Genomic DNA, 13,589 nt, shown 5'->3' on the forward strand with positions numbered 1-13,589 from the left:
TGTGCCACCTGACGAAGTTGGCCCTGATCAGTAAAATGCCACATCGAAAAAAAGCAAGATCTACTCATAAGCAAGCAAAAGAAACACTTCTGAATTTACTTCACTTCTTCCATTCAATGAACAACCACCATTCAAACAGTGTGTTCATGAAATGATAAGCAGATATCCTAGTAGCATCCTTCATATTCTTTTCGTCCATGGAACCTGAACAGATAAGTGAAATGTCTAGCAGTGATATTATATCCACAGATATTCTAGGTTTATAAAAAGGCGAAACCAAACTTAACTTTCAAACAATAAAAGAATTTTAAAATAATAAACTCACTATAAATGAACTACAAATGCAGAAGTTGTGGTTAAAAATTCTCTTGCACCCCTACCTTAATGAATGGAACATTCTGCTCTTGCTATATGTTATATGCTACCTTACTTGAAGTCACCAAACATCCCTCTGAATGTAAGAAATTCTCTATGAATACGAAATATTTTGGCATATAAAGGTGACCAACTGGTTAGCCCAGACTTCATTTCATACATCTGTACTGACATCATATAAAAAAACATTACGGGAATCCTATTGTTCGCAACTTGATACTAGACAGGTAGAACATATAACTTCTGTAATCGAGACCCGCAAATGAATTATTCCAAATATCACATAAAGAATACAGAACATCTGTTTTCATCAGTCAACAATATAAAATTAGAATCAGTTGACAAAGTATATAAAATAACTATACAAATGTACATCCTCAAAAAGCAGTGAAGGCTACACAGTGATCCCACACTGAAAAACAGAACAAAGTTAATCGAAAGTCTATTTAGAACACAAGACATTGTCATGGAACAAGTACCAAATGCTGTTTGTTTGTTTCATCGTAACAACAATGTTGTTTAATTTAGCGCTCAAGCGTTGGAAGGAAACGCCACCATCGATTGTACATCCCACGATCACTTCACCGGTTACAAGTCATGAACGGTTGACTAGTATGCAAACAAAACTCCATCGAACGAGTGTAGCAGAGACCGGAGGTTTGCCATACATGTTGCATCTGTCGACTGTAAAACCTTACATGATCACTACAAACATTGATGTTGAAGATGGTTTGGTCAATGGAGCGATAAGAACTCTACAGCATGTTGAGATGGAAGAAACAGAAATCAAAAGATTGTGGTTACATTTCGAAAGCAAGAATGTTGGAACTAAGAGTCATCTCAAGTCTCGCCCGCACATATTGTCGTATCATGGCGTATTAAAATCTGGCTGGACTCCGATTACGAGACATTCCGCCACAGTATCTTTCAAAAGCAAAATGCTTAAATGCAAAAGAATCCATTTTCCTTTGGTTGAAGCTTGTGCCATGACAGTTCATAAATCTCAGGGTGGAATTCAAAGAAATCGTATTCGATTACGATAAGAGTTTCGAACAGCAACTGGTATATGTTGCATTGTCGAGAGTTAGAAGCATCAATGGCCTGTACATCAGAAAGATGACTATACATTCTACCATGCTCGCGGTTGTAATGCACCTAAGATGCAAGATCTTCGAACTGAATTGAAACGTTTGAATAACCATTGTTTGAAAAACCCTCTACAACCGCTTTATAATTTTGGGATCAAGTTGCTTCGTCGAGTTTCAGAATGGTATTGTCAAATACACAGAGTTTGAAACTTCATAGTGAAGGCATTGCGACTGATCCAATTCTCATGGAATCTAATATCTTGGCATTAAATGAAACATGGCTTGAAAACAATGAAAATGTTGATGTTCGAGGATACAAACGTATCACACAATTCAAAAGACCTTCTGTGTGATCTGATGGTGTTGTGATATACAATAAAGTCAAATCGACAATATGTACAACACATATTCTCATTACCATGGATGCAGACTCGCTACGGCAAATGACTGGTACAGATAATTGTGGTGACATTTCTGCAGCTGAAGTTGAAATAAATGGATAGAAGACTTTGATTGTAACATTCTACATCTCACCTAATTCAAAATTGGAGCAGATTAAAGTTTTCTTAATATCTAATCTAGCGATTTATATGCCAAAGTTTAGAGACATACCTAAAGTTGTAAGGAAATTTAACTTTCAAAAGATCCCAATAATTTTAGTGGTGATTTCAACATTACGTTAAGAAACCTAAAAATGCTCCCTTCCTCGACTTCATGGAATCAATATTCGATCTTAAACTCTCATCAGATCCTAAAAAATCTACTACGTGTGGTCAATCATGTATCAACTTGGTCTTTAATCGCAATGTTAATAGGTTGAATTGTTTCAACTGTATATCCTACTTTAGTTACCACAAACCTTTATTGTTGATTGTAAATGAAAATACCAAATAAAATAAAACTGATTTTATTAAGCTTAAATTGTATTTTTTCATTTCACGTAAATTTATTCACGGATCCACCTCCGACTCCATGGAGCCGACGTTGATTTTTTTGAATGATGCTATATAGGCTTGCTTTCTTGCATCCGTATGCGTCTACTAATGCTAATGCTAATTGCACACAGCAGTTTTGTAACATTGCAAAATTCTCGTGCAGTTTTTTAAATTCAAATGTGAATTCCATGTTTTCTTCACAGATCATCCCTTTGATCTCTCTATCTCCCCCTCTGGAGAGTGCAAGAAATGATTTTTGAAAAAAAAAAAAAAATCATCTTTATGGGTGCAAAGGCTGGCCTATACTTAGCAAATATATTTTCCTGAATTATTGAGCATAACGTTTTGCAATGCACCTGAGTCCTAGACTTAAAAGACATCCGTTTAGGCCTAAACCTTTAACAGTATAGAATTTAAAAACTGTCTACGACTACTGTAGTCACATTTATGAAAGCAAAATCCCTTCCCTTTACCTGTGATAGTAATTACATCTTTAAGTAAATCCTAAATCAGTACACTGTGGTCACTGCTGATAATTAGATCAAGAGTATTACTCTCTCTGGTTGCCTCTTGAACATGCTTCTGTAGAAAACAATCGTCCAATAAATCCCCAAAAGTCTTGCTAGTGTGCGGGTGACAAAACCACAAGTTCCATTCAATATCTGCGAAGTTAAAGTTCGCCATTATAACACATTCTGATTTACTTGCTCACTCTATTTCTCTGTACAGTTGTTTGTGCTCATCAGAGTCATGTAGGCCTATAAAATACTCTTACTCATATTTTTTTTCTTTCCCAATGCTCATTTCACACCAAACTGACTCAACATTCCACTGTCCACCCATGTGGGTGGACAGTGGCATGAGAGTAGCCTTGTGCTGGCGATGTTTTTACTGCTCCCAGAATAGAGAAGTTTTTTTCTGTTTTATTAGCTTAAATTGCCATATTAACTTATTTTCTAGAGTAGCTTTATATTCCTAGTTACGATACTTAGTTTAAAGTTTAACTTAGATAGAGATTTTGTAGGTATTACTTAGTATCGATAAGGGTATCAAATCCACGTGTCACAAGTTGCAGCTCCGCTGAACGAGAAGTTTTTTAGCCATATTTAGCCGCTTTATTGACCAATTGTTATATTAAATTATTTTCTATAAGTAGTATTTTTATAGGCCTAGTCAGGATCCTTAGATTGCCCTCTGAATCATAGCCTTTTAAAATGCACTGCTTGCTTGATGTTTGTGGAGCAATCGGGTACGGGACATGATATTGCCATGGGGGGGCTGTGCATGTGCGCGTGATGTAAGGAGTGTAAGGAAATTAGGCGTCTGCTCAGCGTTGTGATGGGCCTATATGAGAGCTTGAAGGACAGGGTGGATGCCCTCGAAGGATCTAAATTGAGGGCCCATCAAGCTCTCAGGGGCAGTTGCCCTCTGAATCATAGCCTTTTAAAATGCACTGCTTGTTTGATGTTTGTGGAGCAATCGGGTATGGGATATGATATTGCCATGGGGGGCTGTGTGTGCGCGCGCACGATGTAAGGAGTGTAAGGATATTAGGCGTCTACTCAGCGTTGTTATGGGCCTATATGAGAGCTTGAAGGACAGGGTGGATGCCCTCGAAGGATCTAAATTGAAGGGCCCATCAAGCTCTCAGCTGCCCACATCAACGCAAGAGCTTGCACTTGGTCATCACGCAACACAGCGGCAGCCCCCAAGGCAGAATGCGCTGGTCCCACAGGAACTAGTAGTTGTTGGTAACTCTATTGTCAGGGAAACAGGGAACATGCTTTGTAAAAAGGATAGGTGGAACAGGACCAGGGTATGTCTGCCAGGGGCAAAGGTTGATGACGTTGTAGAGTGGATATCATCTTTTAAGGGCACAAAAGGTGACATAGTTGTAGACATTGGCACTAATGATATTAAGAGTAGGACACCTGCGGAATTACTTAACAAGTACAGGTCACTGTTTAAAAAAAGCCATGAATTAGGGTTGAATTTGAAAGTGTCGGCAATTCTGCCCAGACACGATAGGAGGGAGTATGTGATGAGAGCTTTGTCGATCAGTTCGGTCCTGGAAAGGTTGTACAAGGCTCAAGGGGTAGAATTTTTTTCAGCCTGGTCTGTACTTGTTAACAGGAGAGACTACTTTTACAGGAATGGGATACACTTAAATAGAAAGGCTGCAAGAATATTTGCTGATGCTATCGAGGTAGTGTTAGGTGGGTCGGAAAACTGCTAGCCTGAAGGGATACAAGGACTAATACATTAACAGTAGCCACTGGCAGAGGTGAAAGTAATTTTTGCACTGCTTCTATTGGAATGAGCAGAAGCCTGAAAAACAAGATGCAGGATATTTCAGAGACTGCTGGGAGTCATTGCGATACAAGTAAACACATGGGTTGTGTTAGGGTAGTTAAGAATAGGAACAGGTGCATGTATACTTGCGTATACACCAGTGCTAGGAGTTTGGTAAATAAATTTAATGAATTTGAGGTATTGCTCAAAGCATCAAAGGTGGATATTCTTGGGATATCAGAGACGTGGTGTCACACAGATATAAGGAATGCAGAACTGGAATTTGGGGAGTACAACGTATACAGACAGGATAGGAAGGGAGTGGGGGGTTATGCTATTAGTTAAGAAACACATAAAATCCAAGGAAGTGAAGCCAGTAGACATCGCTGGACAGTGCAGGGTCGATTCAGTTTGGTGTGACATAAGCATTGGGAGATAAAAATTGAGAGTAGGAGTGTGCTATAGGCCTAATGACTCTGATGAGTATAATAAGAAACTGTACAGAGAAATAAAGTGGGCCAGTAAATCAGAGAGTCTTATAATGGGGGATTTTAATTTCCCAGATATTGACTGGAATTTGTGGGTTGGTCACTCACACACTAGCAAGGCTTTTGTGGATTTATTGGATGATTGATTTCTACATCAGCATGTTTCGGAGGCAACTACAGGGAGTAATACTCTTGATTTGATTATCAGTAGTGATTCTTCATGCATTAAGAATCTGCAGATAAATGAACCACTAGGTGGCAGTGATCACAGTGTTCTGAAGTGGGAGTTAGTCAAAGAGGTAACTACCATCAGGAGCAAAGGGAAGAGTTTTTGCTTTTGTAAAAGTGACAATGAGGTCTAAGACAGTATTCAAATTCTATACGGTGGGACCAACTGATGATGTTACCAACAGCAAATTCAAAATGGGAAGCATTCAAAGAACTTATCTTGGAAGCTACTAGGCTTTACATACCACCTAAGAAATATTGTTCAAAGTTTAGGCCTAAATGGATGTCAGATGAACTATTGAGACATATGGCAGAGAAGAAAAATGCATGGGATACATATAAATTAATGGGTGACATGGAAGCCTGTGATAGATATAAGCTAGTCTATAACTGAGTCACAAAGGAGATTAGGCAGGCAAAGGTAGATTATGAGAAATCCTTGGCAAAGGATGCAAAGAAAAACAGAAAAGAGTTCTTTACCTATGTAAACTCTAGAAGGAAAGGGAAGAATCAGATCGGTCCACTGGATATTGATGGTTCAACAGTTGAGGATCCTGCTCAGGTGGCTAACAAACTAAACGAGTATTTTGCATCTGAGTTATTCAGAAAGGGGAATGCCAGAAGTGAAGTAAACTCTGGCAGTGAGCTAGATAATTTTGTAATAACTGAGAGGAAAGTGGAGGAGAAATTGTTGAGGATAAACATTAAAAAGGCACCTGGGGTGGATGGGATCTATCCAGTTATATTAAAGGAGGCAGCAAAGGAAGTAAGCAAACCCTTAGCCATAATTATGAGAGCTTCCTTGGACCCAGGGGAAGTACCCATGGACTGGAGATGTGCAAATGTGACCCCAATTCACAAAGGAGGATCAAAGGGCGACACAAGTAATTATAGACCTGTTAGTTTAACATCTGTTCCTGGAAAATTAATGGAGGCACTGGTTAAAGAATCACTGCAGGATCATCTAGACGACTTCAGTTGTAGCTCGGACACAGCATGGTTTTGTTAAAGGAAAGTCTTGCCTGACCAATTTGATTGGATACTATGATGCAGTCACAAAAGAACTGGATGCAGGGAATAACTTTGATATTCTATATTTGGATGTTAGAAAGGCTTTTGATACTGTTGCACATGGAAGATTGCTGCACAAATTGGAGCAGTGTGGCATTGGAGGCAAATTGCTGCTGTGGATAAAGGGATGGTTGAGGGGGAGAAGACAGAGAGTGGTAATCAATGGACACTGCTCTTTGTGGACAAATGTTATTAGTGGAGTTCCCCAGGGTTCAGTGTTGGGTCCATTGTTGTTTTCTGTATTTATCATGGATATTGATGATGGTATATCAAGCTTAATGTCCAAGTTTGCAGATGATACAAAGGTTGGCAGGGTTGTTAAAGACACTACTGATTCTATGCTGCTGCAACAGGATCTGGAAAGGTTGAGCAGATGGGCTTGAGAGGTGGCAAATGAAATTTACCATTGAAAAATGTAAAGTACTACATGTGGGAAACAGTAACCCCAGAGCAACATATCAACTCTGTGGTACTACACTGATAGTGGTAGAGAATGAAAAGGACCTGGGGGTAATTGTGCAGCCAGATATGAAGTTCTCTGAGCAGTGCAGATGAGCTGCAAGAGTAGCTCATGGTGTCTTGTCAATGATATACAGGAATTTTTCTAACAGGGATAAGGAGGTGATTATTCCCTTATATAAGACAATGGTCAGGCCACACCTTGAGTACTGTATAGAGGTCTGGAGGCCTCATTTCAAGAAGGATGTAGAGCTGCTGGAATGAGTACAGAGAAGGGCAACAAGGTTAGTGAATGGAACAAAGGGTTGCTCTTACAAAGAAAGGCTTAAGTTTTGTTTTGCAAATTACAGTGTCTGGAGACCGGGCACCTGCGAGGTGACCTGATTGAGGTGTATAAAGCCTTGAATGTCTTGAGCATGCTCAGTGCTGATGGGATTCTTCCTCTTGCTCAGAATAATCACCTGAGAGGGCATAAATTCAAATTGAGGAAAGACAGATGTAGGATAGATGTGTGGAAATTTGCCTTTAGCCAGCGGGTAGTTGGTTGGTGGAACAGACTTCCATCCCTTGTAGTGAAAGTTGATAGCCTAAATAAATTTAAGGCTCAGCTGTACAGGTATTTCGAACAAACGGAGGGGTGAAATGGGAGTGGGTTTTTTTTTTTTTTTTTGGCTGATGCTGCATAAGCTTGCTTTCTTGCATCATATGCCTCTACTAATGCTAATGCTAATGTCAGCTGGATCCACTACCTTAGATTTTGTATTTCTTAACTAACAGCGTAACCCCCCCTCCTCCCTTCCTACTCTTGTCTGTCCTTTCTGTGCACATTGTATTCATAAATCCAAATTCTGTGTTCGTTATATCTCATCTCATCAGGTGATCTAATGCATGATAACTTATTTTGGGACGTAGCATTTCAGTAATCAAGATTGCCAGTAAAAAGAATTGGTATGTAAAAGGATGTGTTACAATAGCAGTAAAGATCATGATTTTGTAGCCCCCAATACTATGTTTGTATACACCATATGGACACTTGTTAGGTAGTAAGTAGATTGCCTTATTCCTCAGAACATTTATTTTTGTAAGAAACTGCAAATATTATTGCTTTTATATTTCATTGTTAAATGGTACTCCTTATTTCTGACTCTTATGACATCACATACACACTTTGTATTTTATTTTCTATTTTTTTTTTTTCTATTTTTATTTCTTTTCTTTCATTTATTATAATCTCCTTGACTTCATTTAATCACTGGCCATTAATATGTTCTTACCTGTCCAATTTTAAAAAATATTTACTTGCATAAAAACTTTTTTTTTTCTTTCCTTTTTATGTTGTAGGTGACAGAATTTCCCCACCTCTGCTGGTCTTCCACATTAGCATTGCTGGGTTCTAGCTTCTAGGCTAACACCATAGGAATCTTTGCTGTGTGCTGTGACCCATGGAGACTCAAAAAGAGGGATCCCAGTGATTGAGGAAGCCCAGCTTTAATACACCAATTTGGCTCCTGCTTCAACAAGATGGGTGGTCCTGGGATGTCTCACTCAGGGTCAGTCAGCTAGGTTTGCCCACAAGGATCATTTCCATTCTCTGCACTAATAATCTGAGAGACATGATTCAGGTTGGCAGTATGGTCATGGTGTTTATTAGTGTCCCACTCCCAAAAGGATGCGATTTTCACTAATGCACCTGTCACATGCATTTTGGTCCTAGAGGCCGCTAGAGACCGACAATGTGATGTCTTTTACTTAGACATCAAAGGTGCTTTCGACAACATTGATCACAAGAAAACCATTGAAATACTAAAAAATCATTTTCTCATTAACACAGTGGTTATATCCTGTCTACAGTACATCCTAGATCACAGACATCTCCTCTTCCCTGCTAATACCGATAATATTCTCATCACAACCACAGCAAGCATTCCTCAAGGAGGTGTTCTCTCCTGTACTATATTGTCAGCATCTCTGCTTCTACAAGAAAATCCAAATCTGCTGTCTTATGCCCATGATTTAAAGTTTTTTTATTATTTTCAAAGCCTGATGATATTTGCAAGGTTTTCCAAGATGCGAATTTACAGATGTGTAGAATCAAGTATCTGAGGCGCCTCCGTAGCCAGATGGGCTACGGAGCAGCAGTGCGTAGCATACGCTTCTTGATTAGACCAGGGTTCAAGCCCGTGACCACCAAATACAGAGGATGCGGACAGGTCAGGGAATGACCACCGCATATCCCCGGAGCAATATGGCCTTAGTTGCTAATGCTCCTAAAAACCAAAATAACAAACAACATCAAGTATGTGAAAAATCTCGATCTGACTATAAATGCTAACAAATCCGCGCAAATAACTTATTCCTTACAGAGACAACCAAACTACATAGAAATTAAAACAATAACTCTAGCTCACAAAGACCTAGAGTTGTTTTTGACAAAAATCTTTCCTTTAATTCTCGCTATTTATATATTGCTAAAAAAATTCAAAAAAGCAAAATGAGTAATCAAGCAAGAAACAGCAGCAATTCAAGACAAAAAAACAGTTATAAATCATGTTCTGAGTTGCATCTTGTTCATTCTGTCTTATGCCTCTGAAATCTGGTCTCATGCTTCTCAAGTTACCATCAAGAAATCTCTTGCCCTAGAGTATTGGGTTTTTAGATGGCTAGTAAACTTTGTTTTCCCCAAACAATAGCTTTATGAAAACTTGAATACAAAGCCTTTGAAACAGGTGATCAGTGAGTCTGGACATGCTTCTTGCAAAGTTAATTACCTCTGCAAGTGATTCACCAAACTTAGCCAACATAATAACTCCCAACAGAGAAAATTCAAGAAACCAACAACAATTCAAATCCAAACTCTCCAGACTCAAACAAATAGACAGAATGTTCCCCAATGCATCCCTTCACCTCAAATTTTCACAACATCGATTGCAAGTGGTTACTCAACTCTGAAGCCGACAAGAATCAGATTTCCAATCAAATGATGAGAAACAAAAACAGCAGCCTGTCTGCAACCCAATAAATGTATCCAAGAGCCAAACGTGATGTTCTGCAATGTGTTTTTTTTTGTTTTTTTTTTTTTAATCATTATAATTCGTATTCTGCTTAATTGTTAATTCTGCTATGTATTTGTTTTTATATTTATCTCCTTTGTACTGAATTTATGCCCCTAGCCTAGTGCTATGATGGACTAGCTGTATTTGCAATAAATAAACATTTATTTATTTATTTATTGTGTGCAGAGTTGGGGCTCCATGGTAGGTTGGAAGCCTGGTCAGTGAAAACAGCTAAAATTTCCATGAATCCTGATAATATAAGCTTTTCTTCTGGGACCCCAACAAGTTTCCTACAAAACAGTTATGTTGAACCAGATACCATCACCTCAGTAGAAAGAATACTGAAATTGTCAGTTCCAACACCTTGCTACCTGATAATCCATTCTATAAATGAGAAGTGCGTAGGAAAAATATCATCCTTCTTTATCTAGAATGATTTGTAAGGGGTGGCAGGCTCTCATAAATCTGTCAGACAGCTGTGGTTTAGTGATATCCTAGTTGAAACAAAACGTGATTAGTTCTCAGAACAGCTTCGTTGAGCTGCCTGTATTTTGGCGAATGCCAATTACTGTAACACCCCTTAAGACACTAAAGTCATACTAATCAGTATATCTGAATGGGCTTTTCTTGAATTGTCTGAATAGGAGATCTGTTCAGAGATAAAGATACAAGGAGTGAAGCTGTTTAAAAAATATTCATAGACAGGAATGGGAATCTAATCTGCATTAGGAACATCATCCTTACTCTCAGTTAGCCAATGCTCCTAATTCGATTATAGCTGGATACCTTCACTGCACAGTAGAGCCATATATACCTAACCCGCTAAGGTGCTTTTAGTGTCAGAAATATGGACATTCACAAATTGCCTGTAGTGGTGCTTTTGCATGCACTTGACATAGTACATGCAAGGGTACCATGGACCATGAAATCACAGTATGTTCAGCTGAAAAACCAATTCATGTAAACTACCAAGGAGAGCATCCTGCGTACTCCTGAACATGCCAGAGGTGGAAAGAAGAAAAAGAGAAACAAAAATAAAAGGTAGCATTGAACATATCAGGAGGCAAGAAAGCAGTGAAACCAATAAATATCACCAAACCTTCTTATGAACTTATGATTGCAGGGAGATGTTCCATTGGATCACAGACTGAAATAACTATTCCTCCTAGAGATTAATTTACTTCCATCACGTGCAATGTTTTAAGTATTCAAAAGCCTGCACAAATGAACTAATCAGATGCCACTTCAATATCTGTACTTTCCCTCTTTACCAAAATCTAGTAGTAAAGGGAAACCACAAAAAAAAACTGAAACATCCCATTCAGAAATGGATGTCCAGGATGTCACTTTAATCAAACTTGGAACTTTTTGTTGGGGAAGAAATGGTCACTGGTCAATGGTGACCCTTCTCCAAAAAAAAGGATAAGTCCAAGGCTGAGAAAAAATAATTCCTTAGCACACTTTAGAAGTGACAGATGAATCAAAAAAGCCCAAATAATGGCTAAATTCCTTCAGTGAAATTTTCATGCATTCCAGCAAAATATGACAGTATCAAGGCTCTCTTGCAAAAGCATGAGCCAGCTGGCTTTTTATCTTCCCAAAAATGTATATGAAGGCAAAAGCTGACCTCCCCCCCCCCTCTCTGTGTGTGTGTGTGTGTGTGTGTGTGTGTGTGTGTGTGTGTGTGTGTGTGTGTGTGTGTGTGTGTGTGTGTGTGTGTGTGTGTGTGTGTGTTATGGAGGTTTAATGGTGCATAAGCTGCTGGGGCTATAGTGTGCCTCCTCAACTTCTATAACCTTATTATCATTTTAAAGGATGGAAATAGGGATTTGCTATCCTCATGGGCAACCTGACCAACCCCATTCCTAATCAATGCTATTCACAACTAATGTAGAGGCAGTGACAGTCATAAGTGTAGTTTGGTTTTTATTGCCTTCCCTAGTTTTATTATTAGGGGGACTTCACTGATCATAGGTGCACAATAGCCTTAGATGCTGATGCACCATAAAACTCCTAACAACCAACCAGCCATCGATCATAATATCTAGTGGGGCAGTGTGAATATCAAAGAGCACATGCTTGTTGACAATGACCTCTTCCTTTTAAGAATGGGTAGTAGTATCATCCTGACATAAGGTAATTAATTGTCCTTGGTTTTTCTATTCATTCCTGCCTATATGTTTTCTACCATTAATCTTTCTTCTGTCTGCTCCCCTTCTCTTCTGCCTTCACTTATTTGGGAGATAGAGGAGAAACCATACTGAAGTGATTACTTTTCCCATGATAACTACTCTACTAATGGGAGACCATGTTTTCCTTTTAGGTTATCACGATGGATGATTATGATTGATCAGGTTAACTGCAATGCCTTTCAACATCTGGCAGATTTTGTCATCACTATAGTCAGTCAGGAGCCTGTCAATGATGTGGTTACATACATCACAGAAAATATTGTTCATACAGTTGCTTGCAATTCCAAAAACATCTTCCTAGTTTCCACCACTTGTAAAACTTTGGTAGACTGCACAGTATGCAGCAACAAAAGAGGCACAAAACAAAGCCTAGGGGATATTCCTGCAATATCCCCCAGGCTTTGAGATTTTGGCTACTCTCATAGCCCTTAAATGCACGTTAAATAAAGCGCATTGTATAATAATGCCAGTTGGTCCCACTGAAAAGAGTTTAAAAATGTCTAAGTCTGGGATAATCACCTTTGCAAAAACAAACTCTCTCCTTATCCCTTCACGATAATATTTATTTGAGTAAATCTCAAAGCAATACACTATTGATCACTGCCTTAAAGGTTCCTTTACTTGAAGATTTTTAATACATGATGATTAATTGCTGATAACCAGATCAAGAATATTGCTTTCTCTTTTAGTTTCTCTAATATGTTAGTGTAGAAACAGTCATCCAGCAAATTAGTTAATGTTTTGCCACTGAATGTGCTGCCAAACCATGAGTTCCAGTCAATATATGGAAATTTAAAATGCCCATGACAAGACATTCTAATTTTCTAGTCCACCCTGTTTGTCTGTATTGTTCTTCATTACACTCATCACACTCATTTGGCTTATAACTCTCCTTTTTGTTTTCCCGGTGTTCCGGTACACCAGACTTACTTAGCTGTTACACAGCTACCTGTGCCGGTGTAACAGTAAGTATTACTGTTCTATGTGCTTTTAACTAAAAGCATAAAAGTTGTCCAAGTTGGGCATTAAAAAAAGAAAATTGAGGTATTTTTGTGGAATTCAGGTACAGAATTTAATAAAAGTGAATCAAATAAATAATAAATTGATGTAGAGAATATTAGTGTGTCAAAAAAAAATAATGACTGGTTTTATTTTTGAATTTTTTTGACAGTTTTATTCTAGTGTAGGGCAGTTACCAGCACATAGACAAAAAATCATCAATTTTGTTTTTGTAGAGATTGGAACTTCATACGCTGAGGAATAGCTACACTAAGAAACAGGCATAATGTGGGAACTGCTTGTATAGGAAAAAGTATTTGTTAGAGAATGAGGTGATTAGAATAATTATATTAAAATGATAATCATACTGTGCTAATTTATATTAATCGTAGTCTTTAGATGACTCTGC

The 13,589-nt window shown here is 38.4% G+C and overlaps 1 protein-coding gene across 1 annotated transcript in view; it reads left to right on the top strand.

Moving 5' to 3' along the window:
* The window catches only part of Uggt (UDP-glucose-glycoprotein glucosyltransferase), an 820,111-nt gene that overhangs the window by 663,710 nt on the left and 142,812 nt on the right, over window positions 1-13,589 (top strand). The gene's annotated exons all lie outside the window — the stretch shown is intronic.

This window comes from Mastigoproctus giganteus, chromosome 1 (genome assembly GCF_048544385.1).
Source record: "Mastigoproctus giganteus isolate SK-2022 chromosome 1, ASM4854438v1, whole genome shotgun sequence".
Lineage (NCBI taxonomy): Eukaryota > Metazoa > Arthropoda > Arachnida > Uropygi > Thelyphonidae > Mastigoproctus > Mastigoproctus giganteus.